A 17,207-nucleotide genomic window follows, 5' to 3' on the forward strand; every position below is an offset into this window, starting at 1 on the left:
GCTATCATTGGTTGTGTGAGGAGATATTTCCTTCCCCAAATTCGTGCACTATTCATCAAGAGGGCAAAATGAAGTTTTTGATGGAGATTCTCTTGGTGTAGGTCTTCTAGGCTTTGGGTAGTTGATTTGAGGTAACAAACCTCTATTTACATGATGTTGTTTTGATAATTTAAGTTATAAAATTGTGTATATGCCTTGGGTGGGAAAGCATGATGAGTTAGAATATGCATTGATGAGGAATAGTTGATATTTTGATGTATGAAATGAAAAGAAGCTTTGTAAGTATGTAAAAAAATTAGAGAAAAAATCATGTATTTCCTCTCTATGTTCGGCCTTTGATAGAGTTAATAGGATTTATTGTGCCAATTTAGTTGATGCTTTAAGAATTTTATCTTAAGTATTAGGAAGGTTTAATGTGTAGGAATTAAGTGGAAATTTGATAAATTAGTGATGTTTGCCTTGATGTGGGAAGGAAATTATATGAAATATGCATTAGGTTTAGGCCTTGTGGGGCTTTGGAGATGGACTTTATGCATTTATGTTGAAAATTCCTAAGGGAATGGTTGATTAAATTAAAGAACACCAACGGTTATAAAGAGGTCTAGACTTGTGTATTGGCATAGGATTGGCAAAAATGCAAAGAAAGGAAAATAAGCGATAAAATGTATGCTTATGAAATAATTATGGTATTGCATCATTTTATTGATGCATTGTAAATTATTCTCTAGGTGTGCCTAGGGATTGAAAGGATCGGAAATCTCTTGAAGTGATAAAAGTAACTTGTTCCACAAGTAAGCGTATTGGTAAAGCTTCAAGAGGTAAGCTCTATGTTTAAGGAGTCTTTTCCTGCTTGAGTGCTCCACCATGGTTAGTGAACTATGGTTGGACTGTATGACTGTGATTTAGATGCTTTGTATAGATGCATTCATATAGAGTTATTTGATAACATGATATGTTTTGCTCTGATATGACTTCTGTAATATGATTTCTGTAACAATCTCTGGCCATTGATTGTATAGTACCCGGACGTCCGCTTTGGGGTCCTCCCTCGGGACTGATGGTGTACGCCTCTGATATGTCTGGTTCCGCTTTGGGGTCCTCCCTCGGGAACACGTGCGTTGATTTCCGCTTGGGGTCCTCCCTTGGGAATGACGGCGCACATCTCTGATATGATATGGATATATGCTCTGTTCTGTTATGATATCTGTTATATGTTGTATTTGTATACTCTGTATCTGACTTTCATGCAGGAGTGAGCCAGGGGTAAGGAGAATTCTCTATAAACCTGGAGCTTATTGAGATTTGTAATCTCACCCCCCTTTGGGGACATATTTTCAGGTGCCCAGATTCCCGGTGAGTCCTCACTAGGCAGGGACACGACACGTGGCTGAGGCAGTTGACAGATCGGATTTTGAGTGGCTGTAGGCTACTACCTTTTTGGAGTGTTTGATGTATTTTAGTATTTTCGCATTTGATGGATCATGATATTGATCCTTTATTTTGTATATGGCCTGTATATGTTTTGTACATGTCTGTCGCTTTCATGCATGTACATTTGGGTATTCAGGCACGTTATATGATGATGTAGTATTCAGATATGTTTACGTGTTGGATTGCATGCTGTTAGATATAGTGGCACTGAGCCAAGTTATGCATGCGCCCATGGATGGGCATTTGATTATATTTGTATAAACTGTTTATCAGGAAATGCTTCTGTGTGGGATTGGAAAATCCCCAGTTGTCCGATTTATAGAGGAAACTCTGCCCGATTTTCGTTTACGACGAAAGAGAATTTAAAAAGAAAAAGAAAAAGTTAGCTCATATTTTCATAAGTTAAGTCTTCCGCTGTTTTCTGTTTTATCATATGTATGTTAATTGAACCGGCTCGAGACGGGGATGTTACATTTATGGTATCAGAGCAGTTTCTCTAGAAGAGCCTGTGAAATATTGCATGAACTGTTCGGGTTGTTATATTCTTGAGTTTTCTTGGAATACTATGATATGCATGTCTGATCACCGAGTGTGAGCGTAGCTAACTCATTCCTTTGTGTGAAATATGCAGAATTATGGTTCGCCCAAGAAGGACTTCTGATCCTCCTATTGACCCGACCGATCCAATATTAGCAGATTTGGCAAGACCCCGACTAAACCAGCGGGGAAATACTTCACAGCCAGATCCAATGATAATGGCCTTAACTGAGATGCAACAAAATATGGCTGCAGCTAGGCAGCGAGAGCTTGAAGTGATGATGAAAGCAAATCAAGATCTGTTAGAGGCTAATAGGTTGGCCAATCAAGAAATGATGGCAGCAAGCAGAATGGCGAATATTGAAATGATGAGATTACTCTTGGTTGAGGTGAGGGCGGGTGGGCAAGGTCCACAGCCACAGCCTTTGCAACAGCCACAGCCTGAGCCACATTGTTGTGGAGGGTGAAGGAAATAATGATGTGAATGAAGAATCTAGTCACAGGGGTGGTGTGGCACAGCCAGCCACTAATAGAGAGCAAAGAGAAAGAATGCTAAATGCCTTCCGAAAACATGCACCACCAAATTATAAAGGAGGCATTGATCCTATTGCTGCAATTCAGTGGTTAGAAGAATTGGATCGCATTTTTACTGTCATGGAGTGTGATGATCAGCAGAAATTGTTGTATGCTTCTTATATGTTGCAGAATGATGCAGCTGATTGGTGGAGAAATACCCGTCTGCCCTTGGAATGTCAGGGTTATGCTATTACCTGGCCTTTATTTGAAAGGCAATTCTTGCTGAAATACTTTCCGGCTGAAGCCCGGATAAGGAAGAAGGGTGAATTTGAAGAACTAAAGCAGGGTCAGATGTCTATTGATGAATACTTGAATAAGTTCAATAAGCTGGCCAAATACTCTCATTTCCAGAGAGCTCCACCTACAGAGGATGACTTGATTTTTAAATTTCATAGAGGATTACATGATAACATCTCTGAAAAACTTGCAGGTGACTCATTTGATACTTTTGCTGCACTTGTTAAAAAGTGTAAAAATATTCAAGAATATTACAGAAGGAAGCATAAGGACCAATCTGCTCCTAATTCTGGTCCTAAAAACACTTCTGGGAATTCTAAAGGAAAAGGGTTGCAGGTTAGACAGTCTGATGGTAAGTTCAAAAAGGCGGGAAATTCTAAGCCTGGAAATATTAAGCCTGCTTCTCTATGTGCTACATGTGGTAAAGTTCATGCTGGGGTTTGCAGAAAAGAGCAAAGATTGTGTTACAAATGTGGCCAACCTGGGCATTTTATTAGGGACTGCCCCTTTAATGGGGGACAGGTTTCTACTATTCAGGCCACTCCGGCTCCTATTGTGGTTGAGGAACCATCTCTACCTCTCCCACCTCCAGTTGCCCGAGTATATGCAGTGACTCAGCAAGAGGCTGAGAGGTCAGCTAGTTTGGTGCGAGGTATGATTTCTATTCATGATGAAATGCTTAGTGTTTTGTTTGATTCTGGTGCCACGCATTCTTTTATTGCTGATTATGTAGCTGAAGCATTTGGTCTGCATGTGATAAAAATGAAAACTCCTATGCGTATTGTTACGGCTGTGGGAAGAGTTTTTAATGAAGACTATGTTTGTGAAAATGTGAAATTCAAGTATGAAGGCAGGGAATATTCTGCCGACTTTATTGTCTTGCACCTTGCTTCTGTGAATTTAATTCTGGGGATGGATTGGTTGTCCAAGTACTGTGTGAAGATTGACTGCTGCAGTAAAACCATTTATGTCTCATCTCATGATGAAGAAATGGAGTCTCCTTATTTGTCTGTACTTCAGGTGGTAAAGGCCTTGAAGGAAGGAGATTCCGGGTATGTTTTATTGGGAGGTCTGGTTGGCGTCAACAAGGAGCCAATTTCTGTTATTCCGATTGTCTCTGAGTTTGAGGATGTCTTTCCGGATGAAATTCCGCACTTTCCTCCAGAGAGGGAAATTGAATTTGCAATTGACTTATTGCCTGGTGTGGGACCTATCTCTCTTGCCCCATACCGGATGTCACCTCTAGAATTATCTGAATTGAAGAAGCAGATTGAAGACTTGTCCAGTAAGAATTTTATCAGACCGAGTGTGTCTCCGTGGGGAGCACCGGTGATCTTTGTTAAGAAGAAGGATGGGTCTATGAGATTATGTACAGACTACCGGCAGTTGAACAAGGTTACTGTTAAGAATAAGTATCCTTTGCCGCGGATAGATGATTTGTTGGATCAGTTGCGGGGTGCGACTGTATTTTCTAAGATTGATCTCCGGTCCGGGTATCATCAAATCCGGGTAAAGCCGGATGACGTTCCGAAGACAGCTTTCAGGTCCCGTTATGGGCACTATGAGTATCTGGTTATTCCTTTTGGGCTTACAAATGCACCAGCCGTTTTCATGGGTTATATGAATCGGATCTTTAAAGCCTATCTGGATCAGTTTGTGGTGGTCTTTATAGATGACATACTGATATATTCAAAGAGTAAAGAAGAGCATTCTGAGCATCTAAAGGTTGTTTTGCAGATTCTGAGAGAGCATCAGTTGTATGCTAAACCATCAAAATGTGAATTCTGGCTTTCTGAGATACAATTTCTGGGCCATGTCATCTCATCTGAAGGAGTGGCAGTGGACCCGAGCAAGATTGAAGCAGTGGTAGAATGGGAACGTCCTAAAAATGTTACAGAGATCAGGAGTTTTCTTGGTTTGGCTGGATATTATAGGCGTTTTATTGAGGGATTCTCACGGATGGTTTTACCTTTGACACGGTTAACCCGTAAAGGGAACCCATTTGTGTGGACCCAAGAATGTGAAGTGAGCTTTCAAGAGTTAAAAAGGAAGTTGACTACAGCTCCGGTATTAATATTGCCGGATCCTACAAGTAAGTTTGTGGTGTATTGTGATGCTTCTAAGTTTGGGTTAGGCTGTGTGTTAATGCAGTTCCGTCAGGTGGTCGCTTATGCTTCTCGGCAGTTGAAACCGCATGAGGAGAATTATCCGACACATGATCTTGAGTTGGCAGCCGTAGTGTTCGCATTGAAAATTTGGCGACACTTTCTATACGGGGCCGATTTTATTGTCTACAGTGACCACAAAAGTCTAAAGTATCTGTTTGATCAGAAGGAGCTAAACATGAGGCAACGCCGATGGGTGGAATTTCTGAAGGATTATGATTTTGAATTGCAATATCACCCTGGTAAAGCCAATGTAGTAGCTGATGCTTTAAGCAGAAAGACGCTTGGTATGGCCAATTTGATGATTTCCGAGTATAATTTGATTGAGAAATTCAGGGATCTCCACATTCCTGTGAATACAGAAGATAGTCCGCATATATTGACTACTACGGTAGTCCTGAATTCATTAGTTGAGCGGATTAAAGAAGCTCAAGCTTGATGAAGAGATTCAGTCTATGAAAGAGCAGGACTTTGTGTCCACTGATAGGTTCGGTCTTAAGTTTTACAAGGATCGGATCATTGTTCCAAAAGGTCAGATGGTAGATGAGGTATTAACTGAGGGTCACATGGGTAAGTACACTATCCATCCTGGTGCTACCAAGATGTACCAAGACTTGAAACGGAATTTCTGGTGGTCGGGAATGAAGAAAGACATTGCTCTATTTGTGAGTAAGTGTTTGACATGTCAGAAAGTTAAGATTGAGCATCAGAGACCTTTTGGATTACTGCAGCCCTTGGATATTCCGGAATGGAAATGGGTCAGTATTTCTATGGATTTTGTAGTAGCATTACCGAGAACTCAGGCTGGTTTTGATTCCATCTGGGTAGTTGTTGACAGATTGACAAAGTCTGCACATTTCATACCAGTTAAAACGAGTTTCTCCACAGAGCAGTTGGCTCGGATATATGTAAGAGAGATTGTGAAACTTCATGGTGTTCCTGAAAGTATCATTAGTGATCGGGACCCTAAATTTACTTTAGACTTTGGGATGCAGTGCAACAGGCCTTCGGTACACAGTTGAGGCTGAGCACGGCTTATCATCCCCAGACTGATGGTCAGACTGAGAGGACTATTCAGACCCTGGAGGACATGTTGAGGGCTTGTGCCTTAGAGCAGGGAAATGCATGGGATAAATATCTTCCTCTGGTGGAATTTTCCTACAATAATAGTTATCATGCCAGTTTGGGCATGGCTCCTATGAAGCTTTGTATGGCCGTAGGTGCAGGGCCTACTTGCCTTCAGACTACCGATCAAATTTGATGTCCATTGCAACAGGGCAAAGAGTTATTGGATACCATAGAGTGGGACCAGGTTTATTTCAGGCCTAACTGTTAAATCTTAATTAGAGATTTAATTTGATTTAAAGATAGAACTTGTTGACGGATGAATTACAGGTTTTGTGAATTAACCGGTAGAAAAGCTTAAGAAAAATAATTTTGTGATGACAAGATTTTTGATTAAGCAACCGGTAGAGTTCAGTGTGTAAGAATAAGATTTTGTGGGCAAATATCCAAAAGTGAATATAGGCCCAAGAAAATGATAAGTTTTAAGTTTTAAGTTTAAATGTAAAGGAAGCAATTACCAATGCACAGTGCATTTCGTCAAAAATTGCAAAAACCATCTGTGAATTATGAATATTTACTTAAGAAATTGTAAATGATTTTAGAAAAATAAAAATATATTGTAGCTTTAAGTTAAGTTGGGATTAAGTAAAAATACGCGATTTTTTTACCTGTGTGCTTAAAAGCTTAAGACTTGACATTTTTCTCTCCTTTTCAAAAGCAACTACACTGCACTTGGTGAACAAATAATTGATTAGGGTTTGGTTTTTGCCATTTCAAATTGCCTTACCTCCATTCTCATCTGTCCCAATTTCCCACCAAATGTTTTTCACATGACTTTGATAATGTTTATGTGAAAACAATATGTGAATATATATATATATTGTTATAGGATGATATGTATATAAATAAAAATAGTTTATTATGAGTTCTCTTATATATAAATAGATAAAAATATATATATATATATATTATATATTATCATATAATATATATATGTGTTATATTATTATATATATATATATATTGGAACATATATATGTATGTATGTTTATATATCTGTATTATATATATATATATATATAAAAATTCTTGTTTGATATTTAATATATGTTGGCAATTTTTTTGATATCATTATATCATATTATATATAGTACACTATAGGACATAGAAAATATATATATATTTATACTTTGTAACTTATATAACTTAAATAATCAAAACAACATCATGGAAATAAGGTTTGTTACCTCAAATCAACTACCCAAAGCCTAGAAGACCTACACCAAGAGAATCTCCATCAAAAACTTCATTTTGCCCTCTTGATGAATAGTACACGAATTTGGGGAAGGAAATATCTCCTCACACAACCAATGATAGCTCAAATAAATGGGTGGGATGGACTCATTGGGTGGTTTCCCATCGATTTCAAGTAGTGGGACTTGTGATTCCCTTTTCACCAAGTGCAGCTCGGCTTCTTTGAGGAAGAGAGGAGAGAGAGCTGATTTTGAATAGTGCTCATTTGAGTCACTTAAGCTTTTAAGCACATGTGGCCCTTTTACCCGGTTGTTTTTCTATCGCGTATTTTTACTTAATTGACCCGGAACTTAACTTAAAGCTACAGATATATTTTTATTTTTCTAAAGTCATTTAAATTAATTTTTATTTCCTAAGTAACAATATTCATAATTCACAGTATGGTTTTTGCACCGTTTTTGACGAAATGCACTGTGCATCACTAATTGTACTTCCTTTACTTACGAAACTTAAAACTTATAAACTTATCATTTTCTTGGGCCTATATTGACTTGCTTGGCATATATTGGACTTTCTTATTCTTATTTCATCAATTATTTATTTCTGGACTCTACCGGTTGCTTAAACAGCAGTACAAAATACCCGGTAGAAACACTATTCACGAGATTTTCACGGAAAGTGCCAGACTATACAATTTTTCGTTCTGAACTCATATTTGTCATCAGAATTTTCAAATTATGTTCCTAAAATTATTTTGCTCATTTTAAGCTCTACCGGTTAATTCACAAAACTGTAAATTCTCCGGCAGAACGCACTGTTCATAACATAGTCATGATTACAGTCAAAATACTCGAAATCGCTCACTGAATCTAATTATGGCATTTAAATCCTTAAATTAAATCTCTAACTAAGATTTACCAGTTAGGGTCATTATATTCACCCCACCTTTTAAGGATTTTGCCCACAAAATCAAATATCAAATATACATATACCTGACATCAAACTCAGGATATCGCTGGAGAATTTCATTCTCCCGCTCCCAAGTGGCGTCCTCAGGAGTCAATCCTTCCCATTGTACCTTGATCATGGGAATAGTCCTGTTTCTCAACACTTTTTCATCACGTGCTAGAACCTTAAACGGTTCTCACAACAAACTTCAAGTCTTTTCTTACTTCGATATTGTCCGGCTGTACAATGTGGGATTCATCCGGCACGTATTTTCGAAGTTGACTGATGTGAAAAACACTATGCAAATTTGACAGATGTGGAGGTAAGGCAAGCTGATAAGCCACAGGTCCAACCCTTTTCATAATCTGGTAGGGCCCAATGAACCTAGGACTCAACTTCCTCACTCCTAGAGCACGCCCAACACCCGTAGTCGGAGACAAACGGATAAATACATGATCCCCTTCTGAAAATTCAAGGGGTCTATGCTTTGCATCATAATAACTCTTTTGGCGACTCTGTGCTTTCTTCAATCGATCCTTAATCATCATAATTTGATCGGTAGTCTCTTGGACCATATCAGGCCCAAATAACTGCCTCTCTCCAATTTCTGACCAACAAGTAGGCGCCCTGCACCTACGGCCATACAAAGCTTCATACGGAGCCATGCCCAAACTGGCATGATAACTATTATTGTAGGAAAATTCCACTAGAGGAAGATATTTATCCCATGCATTTCCCTGCTCTAAGGCACAAGCCCTCAACATGTCCTCCAGGGTCTGAATAGTCCTCTCAGTCTGACCATCAGTCTGGGGATGATAAGCCGTGCTCAGCCTCAACTGTGTACCGAAGGCCTGTTGCACTGCATCCCAGAGTCTAGAAGTAAATTTAGGGTCCCGATCACTAATGATACTTTCAGGAACACCATGAAGTTTCACAATCTCTCTTACATATATCCGAGCCAACTGCTCTGTGGAGAAACTCGTTTTAACTGGTATGAAATGTGCAGACTTTGTCAATCTGTCAACAACTACCCAGATGGAATCAAAACCAGCCTGAGTTCTCGGTAATGCTACTACAAAATCCATAGAAATACTGACCCATTTCCATTCCGGAATATCCAAGGGCTGCAGTAATCCAGAAGGTCTCTGATGCTCAATCTTAACTTTCTGACATGTCAAACACTTACTCACAAATAGAGCAATGTCTTTCTTCATTCCCGACCACCAGAAATTCCGTTTCAAGTCTTGGTACATCTTGGTAGCACCAGGATGGATAGTGTACTTACCCATGTGACCCTCAGTTAATACCTCATCTACCATCTGACCTTTTGGAACAATGATTCGATCCTTGTAAAACTTAAGACCGAACCTATCAGTGGACACAAAGTCCTGCTCTTTCATAGACTGAATCTCTTCATCAAGCAATTGAGCTTCTTTAATCCGCTCAACTAATGAATTCAGGACTACCGTAGTAGTCAATAAATGCGGACTATCTTCTGTATTCACAGGAATGTGGAGATCCCTGAATTTCTCAATCAAATTATACTCGGAAATCATCAAATTGGCCATACCAAGCGTCTTTCTGCTTAAAGCATCAGCTACTACATTGGCTTTACCAGGGTGATATTGCAATTCAAAATCATAATCCTTCAGAAATTCCACCCATCGGCGTTGCCTCATATTTAGCTCCTTCTGATCAAACAGATACTTTAGACTTTTGTGGTCACTGTAGACAATAAAATCGGCCCCGTATAGAAAGTGTCGCCAAATTTTCAATGCGAACACTACGGCTGCCAACTCAAGATCATGTGTCGGATAATTCTCCTCATGCGGTTTCAACTGCCGAGAAGCATAAGCGACCACCTGACGGAACTGCATTAACACACAACCTAACCCAAACTTAGAAGCATCACAATACACCACAAACTTACTTGTAGGATCCGGCAATATTAATACCGGAGCTGTAGTCAACTTCCTTTTTAACTCTTGAAAGCTTACTTCACATTCTTGGGTCCACACAAATGGGTTCCCTTTACGGGTTAACCGTGTCAAAGGTAAAACCATCCGTGAGAATCCCTCAATAAAACGCCTATAATATCCAGCCAAACCAAGAAAACTCCTGATCTCTGTAACATTTTTAGGACGTTCCCATTCTACCACTGCTTCAATCTTGCTCGGGTCCACTGCCACTCCTTCAGATGAGATGACATGGCCCAGAAATTGTATCTCGGAAAGCCAGAATTCACATTTTGATGGTTTAGCATACAACTGATGCTCTCTCAGAATCTGCAAAACAACCTTTAGATGCTCAGAATGCTCTTCTTTACTCTTTGAATATATCAGTATGTCATCTATAAAGACCACCACAAACTGATCCAGATAGGCTTTAAAGATCCGATTCATATAACCCATGAAAACGGCTGGTGCATTTGTAAGCCCAAAAGGAATAACCAGATACTCATAGTGCCCATAACGGGACCTGAAAGCTGTCTTCGGAACGTCATCCGGCTTTACCCGGATCTGATGATACCCGGACCGGAGATCAATCTTAGAAAATACAGTCGCACCACGCAACTGATCCAACAAATCATCTATACGCGGCAAAGGATACTTATTCTTAACAGTAACCTTATTCAACTGCCGGTAGTCTGTACATAATCTCATAGACCCATCCTTCTTCTTAACAAAGATCACCGGGGCTCCCCAAGGAGACACACTCGGCCTAATAAAATTTTTTCCGGATAAGTCTTCAATCTGCTTCTTCAATTCGGATAATTCCAGAGGTGACATCCGGTATGGGGCAAGAGAGATAGGTCCCACACCAGGCAATAAGTCAATTGCAAATTCAATTTCCCTCTCTGGAGGGAAGTGCGGAATTTCATCCGGAAAGACATCCTCAAATTCAGAGACAATCGGAATAACAGAAACTGGCTCCTTGTTGACGCCAACCAAACCTCCCAATAAAACATACCCGGAATCTCCTTCCTTCAAGGCCTTTACCACCTGAAGTACAGACAAATAAGGAGACTCCCTTTCTTCATCATGAGATGAGACAGAAATGGTTTTACTGCAGCAGTCAATCTTCACACAGTACTTGGACAACCAATCCATCCCCAGAATTAAATTCACAGAAGCAAGGTGCAAGACAATAAAGTCGGCAGAATATTCCCTGCCTTCATACTTGAATTTCACATTTTCACAAACATAGTCTTCATTAAAAACTCTTCCCACAGCCGTAACAATACGCATAGGAGTTTTCATTTTTATCACATGCAGACCAAATGCTTCAGCTACATAATCAGCAATAAAAGAATGCGTGGCACCAGAATCAAACAAAACACTAAGCATTTCATCATGAATAGAAATCATACCTCGCACCAAACTAGCTGACCTCTCAGCCTCTTGCTGAGTCACTGCATATACTCGGGCAACTGGAGGTGGGAGAGGTAGAGATGGTTCCTCAACCACAATAGGAGCCGGAGTGGCCTGAATAGTAGAAACCTGTCCCCCATTAAAGGGGCAGTCCCTAATAAAATGCCCAGGTTGGCCACATTTGTAACACAATCTTTGCTCTTTTCTGCAAACCCCAGCATGAACTTTACCACATGTAGCACATAGAGAAGCAGGCTTAATATTTCCAGGCTTAGAATTTCCCGCCTTTTTGAACTTACCATCAGACTGTCTAACCTGCAACCCTTTTCCTTTAGAATTCCCAGAAGTGTTTTTAGGACCAGAATTAGGAGCAGATTGGTCCTTATGCTTCCTTCTGTAATATTCTTGAATATTTTTACACTTTTTAACAAGTGCAGCAAAAGTATCAAATGAGTCACCTGCAAGTTTTTCAGAGATGTTATCATGTAATCCTCTATGAAATTTAAAAATCAAGTCATCCTCTGTAGGTGGAGCTCTCTGGAAATGAGAGTATTTGGCCAGCTTATTGAACTTATTCAAGTATTCATCAATAGACATCTGACCCTGCTTTAGTTCTTCAAATTCACCCTTCTTCCTTATCCGGGCTTCAGCCGGAAAGTATTTCAGCAAGAATTGCCTTTCAAATAAAGGCCAGGTAATAGCATAACCCTGACATTCCAAGGGCAGACGGGTATTTCTCCACCAATCAGCTGCATCATTCTGCAACATATAAGAAGCATACAACAATTTCTGCTGATCATCACACTCCATGACAGTAAAAATGCGATCCAATTCTTCTAACCACTGAATTGCAGCAATAGGATCAATGCCTCCTTTATAATTTGGTGGTGCATGTTTTCGGAAGGCATTTAGCATTCTTTCTCTTTGCTCTCTATTAGTGGCTGGCTGTGCCACACCACCCCTGTGACTAGATTCTTCATTCACATCATTATTTCCTTCACCCTCCACAACAATGGGATTATGAGGAGGAGGAACAGGCTGTTGTGGTTGTGGCTCAGGCTGTGGCTGTTGCAAAGGCTGTGGCTGTGGACCTTGCCCACCCGCCCTCACCTCAACCAAGAGTAATCTCATCATTTCAATATTCGCCATTCTGCTTGCTGCCATCATTTCTTGATTGGCCAACCTATTAGCCTCTAACAGATCTTGATTTGCTTTCATCATCACTTCTAGCTCTCGCTGCCTAGCTGCAGCCATATTTTGTTGCATCTCAGTTAAGGCCATTATCATTGGATCTGGCTGTGAAGTATTTCCCCGCGGGTTAAGTCGGGGTCTTGCCAAATCTGCCAATATTGGATCGGTCGGGTCAATAGGAGGATCAGAAGTCCTTCTTGGGCGAACCATAATTCTGCATATTTCACACAAAGGAATGAGTTAGCTACGCTCACACTCGGTGATCAGACATGCATATCATAGTATTCCAAGAAAAACTCAAGAATATAACAACCCGAACAGTTCATGCAATATTTCACAGGCTCTTCTAGAGAAACTGCTCTGATACCATAAATGTAACATCCCCGTCTCGAGCCGGTTCAATTAACATACATATGATAAAACAGAAAACAGCGGAAGACTTAACTTACGAAAATATGAGCTAACTTTTTCTTTTTCTAACTTAATTCTTTCTCGGCGTAAACGAAAATCGGGCAGAGTTTCCTCTATAAATCGGACAACTGGGGATTTTCCAATCCCACTCAGAAGCATTTCCTGATAAACAGTTTATACAACATATCAATTCGGAAATACCAGATATCCAAATATAATCGAATACCCATACATGGGCGCATGCATAACATGGCTCCGTGCCGCTAAATCTAACAGCATGCCATCAAAACATAAACCTATCTGAATACTACATCATCATATAACGTTCCTGAATACTCAAATGTACATGCATCAAACTGACAGACATGTACAAAACATATACAGGCCATATACAAAATAAAGGATCAATATCATGATCCATCAAATGCGAAAATACTAAAATACATCAAACACTCCAAAAAGGTAGCAGCCTACAGCCACTCAAAATCCGGTCTGTCAACTGCCTCAGCCACGTGTCGTGTCCCTGCCTAGTGAGGACTCACCGGAAATCTGGGCACCTGAAAATGTGTCCCCAAAGAGGGGTGAGATTACAAATCTCAATAAGCTCCAGGTTTATAGAGAATTCTCCATACCCCTGGCTCACTCCTGCATGAAAGTCAGATACAGAGTATACAAATACAACATATAACAGATATCATAACAGAACAGAGCATATATCCATATCATATCAGAGATGTGCGCCGTCATTCCCAAGGGAGGACCCCAAGCAGAAATCAACGCACGTGTTCCCGAGGGAGGACCCCAAAGCGGAACCAGACATATCAGAGGAGTACACCATCAGTCCCGAGGGAGGACCCCAAAGCGGACGTCCGGGTACTATACAATCAATGGCCAGAGATTGTTACAGAAATCAAATTACAGAAGTCATATCAGAGCAAAACATATCATGTTATCAAATAACTCTATATGAATGCATCTATACAAAGCATCTAAATCACAATCATACAGTCCAACCATAGTTCACTAACCATGGTGGAGCACTCAAGCAGGAAAAGACTCCTTAAACATAGAGCTTACCTCTTGAAGCTTTACCAATACGCTTACTTGTGGACCAAGTTACTTTTATCGCTTCAAGAGATTTCCGATCCTTCTCAATCCCTAGGCACACCTAGAGAATACTTTACAATGCATCAATAAGATGATACTATGCCATGATTATTTCATAAGCATACATTTTATCGCTTATTTTCCTTTCTTTATACTTTTGCCAATGTTATGCCAATACACAAGTCTAGACCACCTTATACTCGTTAGCATTCTTTAATTTTAATCAAGTATTCACTTGAGAATTTTCAATATCATTCATGCCATTTTACTTCAAACGCCGCGGACATACCCTTAGGAAATCAAGGTATTTTTCAACCATTTTTCGAGTCATTTCACTTCTTAACTCATCAATTTTATACAATGAATTAGAACACATTTTATTTACAATAAAATGTAACAAAATATACTCCTATACCACCCTCTAGGTCGAACACTACAAGGACATAGACAAAGGTTCTTTTTCTTCACTTACACGTAACTTACACATACAAATACATGTTTTCATAAGGTTCCAACTTAATTTTTGGAGCATAAAGTCCCTCCAAAGCCCCACAAGGCCTAAACCTAAGGGCATATTTCATATAATTTTTCCCACTTTGGCATTCTCACTAATTTATCAAATTTCCACTTAATTCCTACACCTTAAACCTTCCTAATACTTAAGATAAAATTTTTGCACAACAACCTACTCTTCATCTATGATGGCCGAACATGTAGAGGAAATCATAGGATTTTTTTCTAATTTTTTTACATACATACAAATGCTTATTTTCATTTTATACATCAAAATATCAATTATTCCTCATCAATACATATTTTAACACATCATGCTTTTCCACCCAAGGCATATACACAATTTTATAACTTAAATAATCAAAACAACATCATGGAAATAGAGGTTTGTTACCTCAAATCAACTACCCAAAGCCTAGAAGACCTACACCAAGAGAATCTCCATCAAAAACTTCATTTTGCCCTCTTGATGAATAGTACACGAAATTGGGGAAGGAAATATCTCCTCACACAACCAATGATAGCTCAAATAAATGGGTGGGATGGACTCATTGGGTGGTTTCCCATCGATTTCAAGTAGTGGGACTTGTGATTTGGTTAACTTTGGAGTGAGAATCAAAGAAATGAAGAACCAAACCCTACCCCCCCTTTTCACCAAGTGCAGCTCGGCTTCTTTGAGGAAGAGAGGAGAGAGAGCTGATTTTGAATAGTGCTCATTTGAGTCACTTAAGCTTTTAAGCACATGTGGCCCTTTTACCCGGTTGTTTTTCTATCGCGTATTTTTACTTAATTGACCCGGAACTTAACTTAAAGCTACAGATATATTTTTATTTTTCTAAAGTCATTTAAATTAATTTTTATTTCCTAAGTAACAATATTCATAATTCACAGTATGGTTTTTGCACCGTTTTTGACGAAATGCACTGTGCATCACTAATTGTACTTCCTTTACTTACGAAACTTAAAACTTATAAACTTATCATTTTCTTGGGCCTATATTGACTTGCTTGGCATATATTGGACTTTCTTATTCTTATTTCATCAATTATTTATTTCTGGACTCTACCGGTTGCTTAAACAGCAGTACAAAATACCCGGTAGAAACACTATTCACGAGATTTTCACGGAAAGTGCCAGACTATACAATTTTTCGTTCTGAACTCATATTTGTCATCAGAATTTTCAAATTATGTTCCTAAAATTATTTTGCTCATTTTAAGCTCTACCGGTTAATTCACAAAACTGTAAATTCTCCGGCAGAACGCACTGTTCATAACATAGTCATGATTACAGTCAAAATACTCGAAATCGCTCACTGAATCTAATTATGGCATTTAAATCCTTAAATTAAATCTCTAACTAAGATTTACCAGTTAGGGTCATTATAATGGACGTGAGAATATTCATTATTATTATTATTATTATTAGTTTCCTTTTTTTTGGTACATAAGTTTCTTTTCTTTTATAGCACAATTACTTCCAACTTAATTAAATTAATGAATATTAAGTTACAAGGATTGGGGGAGTAGTGAAAGCCTTAGGCAATTTATAGTTTCAAACTGGGGTGTCAATATTGAACAAAGAAGAATCAATGAATATTACAAAGTCAAAGTTGGTTACTATATCCACAAAATTGCTCCGTGACTAAAGTACAAGGGTCAGAACAATCAGAAGATTATTTACATAAATGAATGTGTATTTTTTTTTCTCTGTTTAAAACTGGGAACAGTTCATGAATGAATTTGTAACTACTGCCTCCTACTTTACTGCTACATTTTTGGAGCTACGATTTGGCCAATTCTGTAGTTGCTTTAAATACCTGAAATGAACATTTCTGAAGCATGTTGAAATATTTACGAGCAGAGCTTCTAACAAGCAATGGATTAGTATAGTTATATACCTATGGAATTTACATAAAGATGTTCAGGGAGTCTTTTACTGTAACCAATGTGGTGGATATTGGGAAGGTCGGAAATCATTCATAAACCTATAGCAAATATAAGAATCATTAGAAAAGCTTAAGTTAATTATTCTAAGGAGTTTCACCATCAATAGAATTTTTAAAAGGAAAGGATGATATATGAGTTCTCAGATTCATATTGGTGTAAATAACTTATTGCAAGAAAATTAACAAGAACAACCCTTTATAATTGAAGCTATAGCAAAATGGTCATGTAATAATATAAGCACTACTTACTTCTCTATGTTATTTGATGATTTTGTGTTCCTTCAATGAGAATGGAATTTTGAGAAGATCCATCAGCATCTGTTCCATAGAAAGACCATGGTTAAAAGTGTCATTTAATCTTCAATCAAAATCTGCTTCTGCACATCATAATTTCACCTTCAAGGTGCTTATTTTTTCCACTTTATGGTTTTTGATTTCTGATAAAGAGTACTT

This window comes from Gastrolobium bilobum, unplaced genomic scaffold, assembly GCF_033153095.1.
Source record: "Gastrolobium bilobum isolate Gb01-03AN ecotype WA unplaced genomic scaffold, APGP_CSIRO_Gbil_v1 utg1760, whole genome shotgun sequence".
NCBI classification, from domain to species: Eukaryota; Viridiplantae; Streptophyta; class Magnoliopsida; order Fabales; family Fabaceae; genus Gastrolobium; species Gastrolobium bilobum.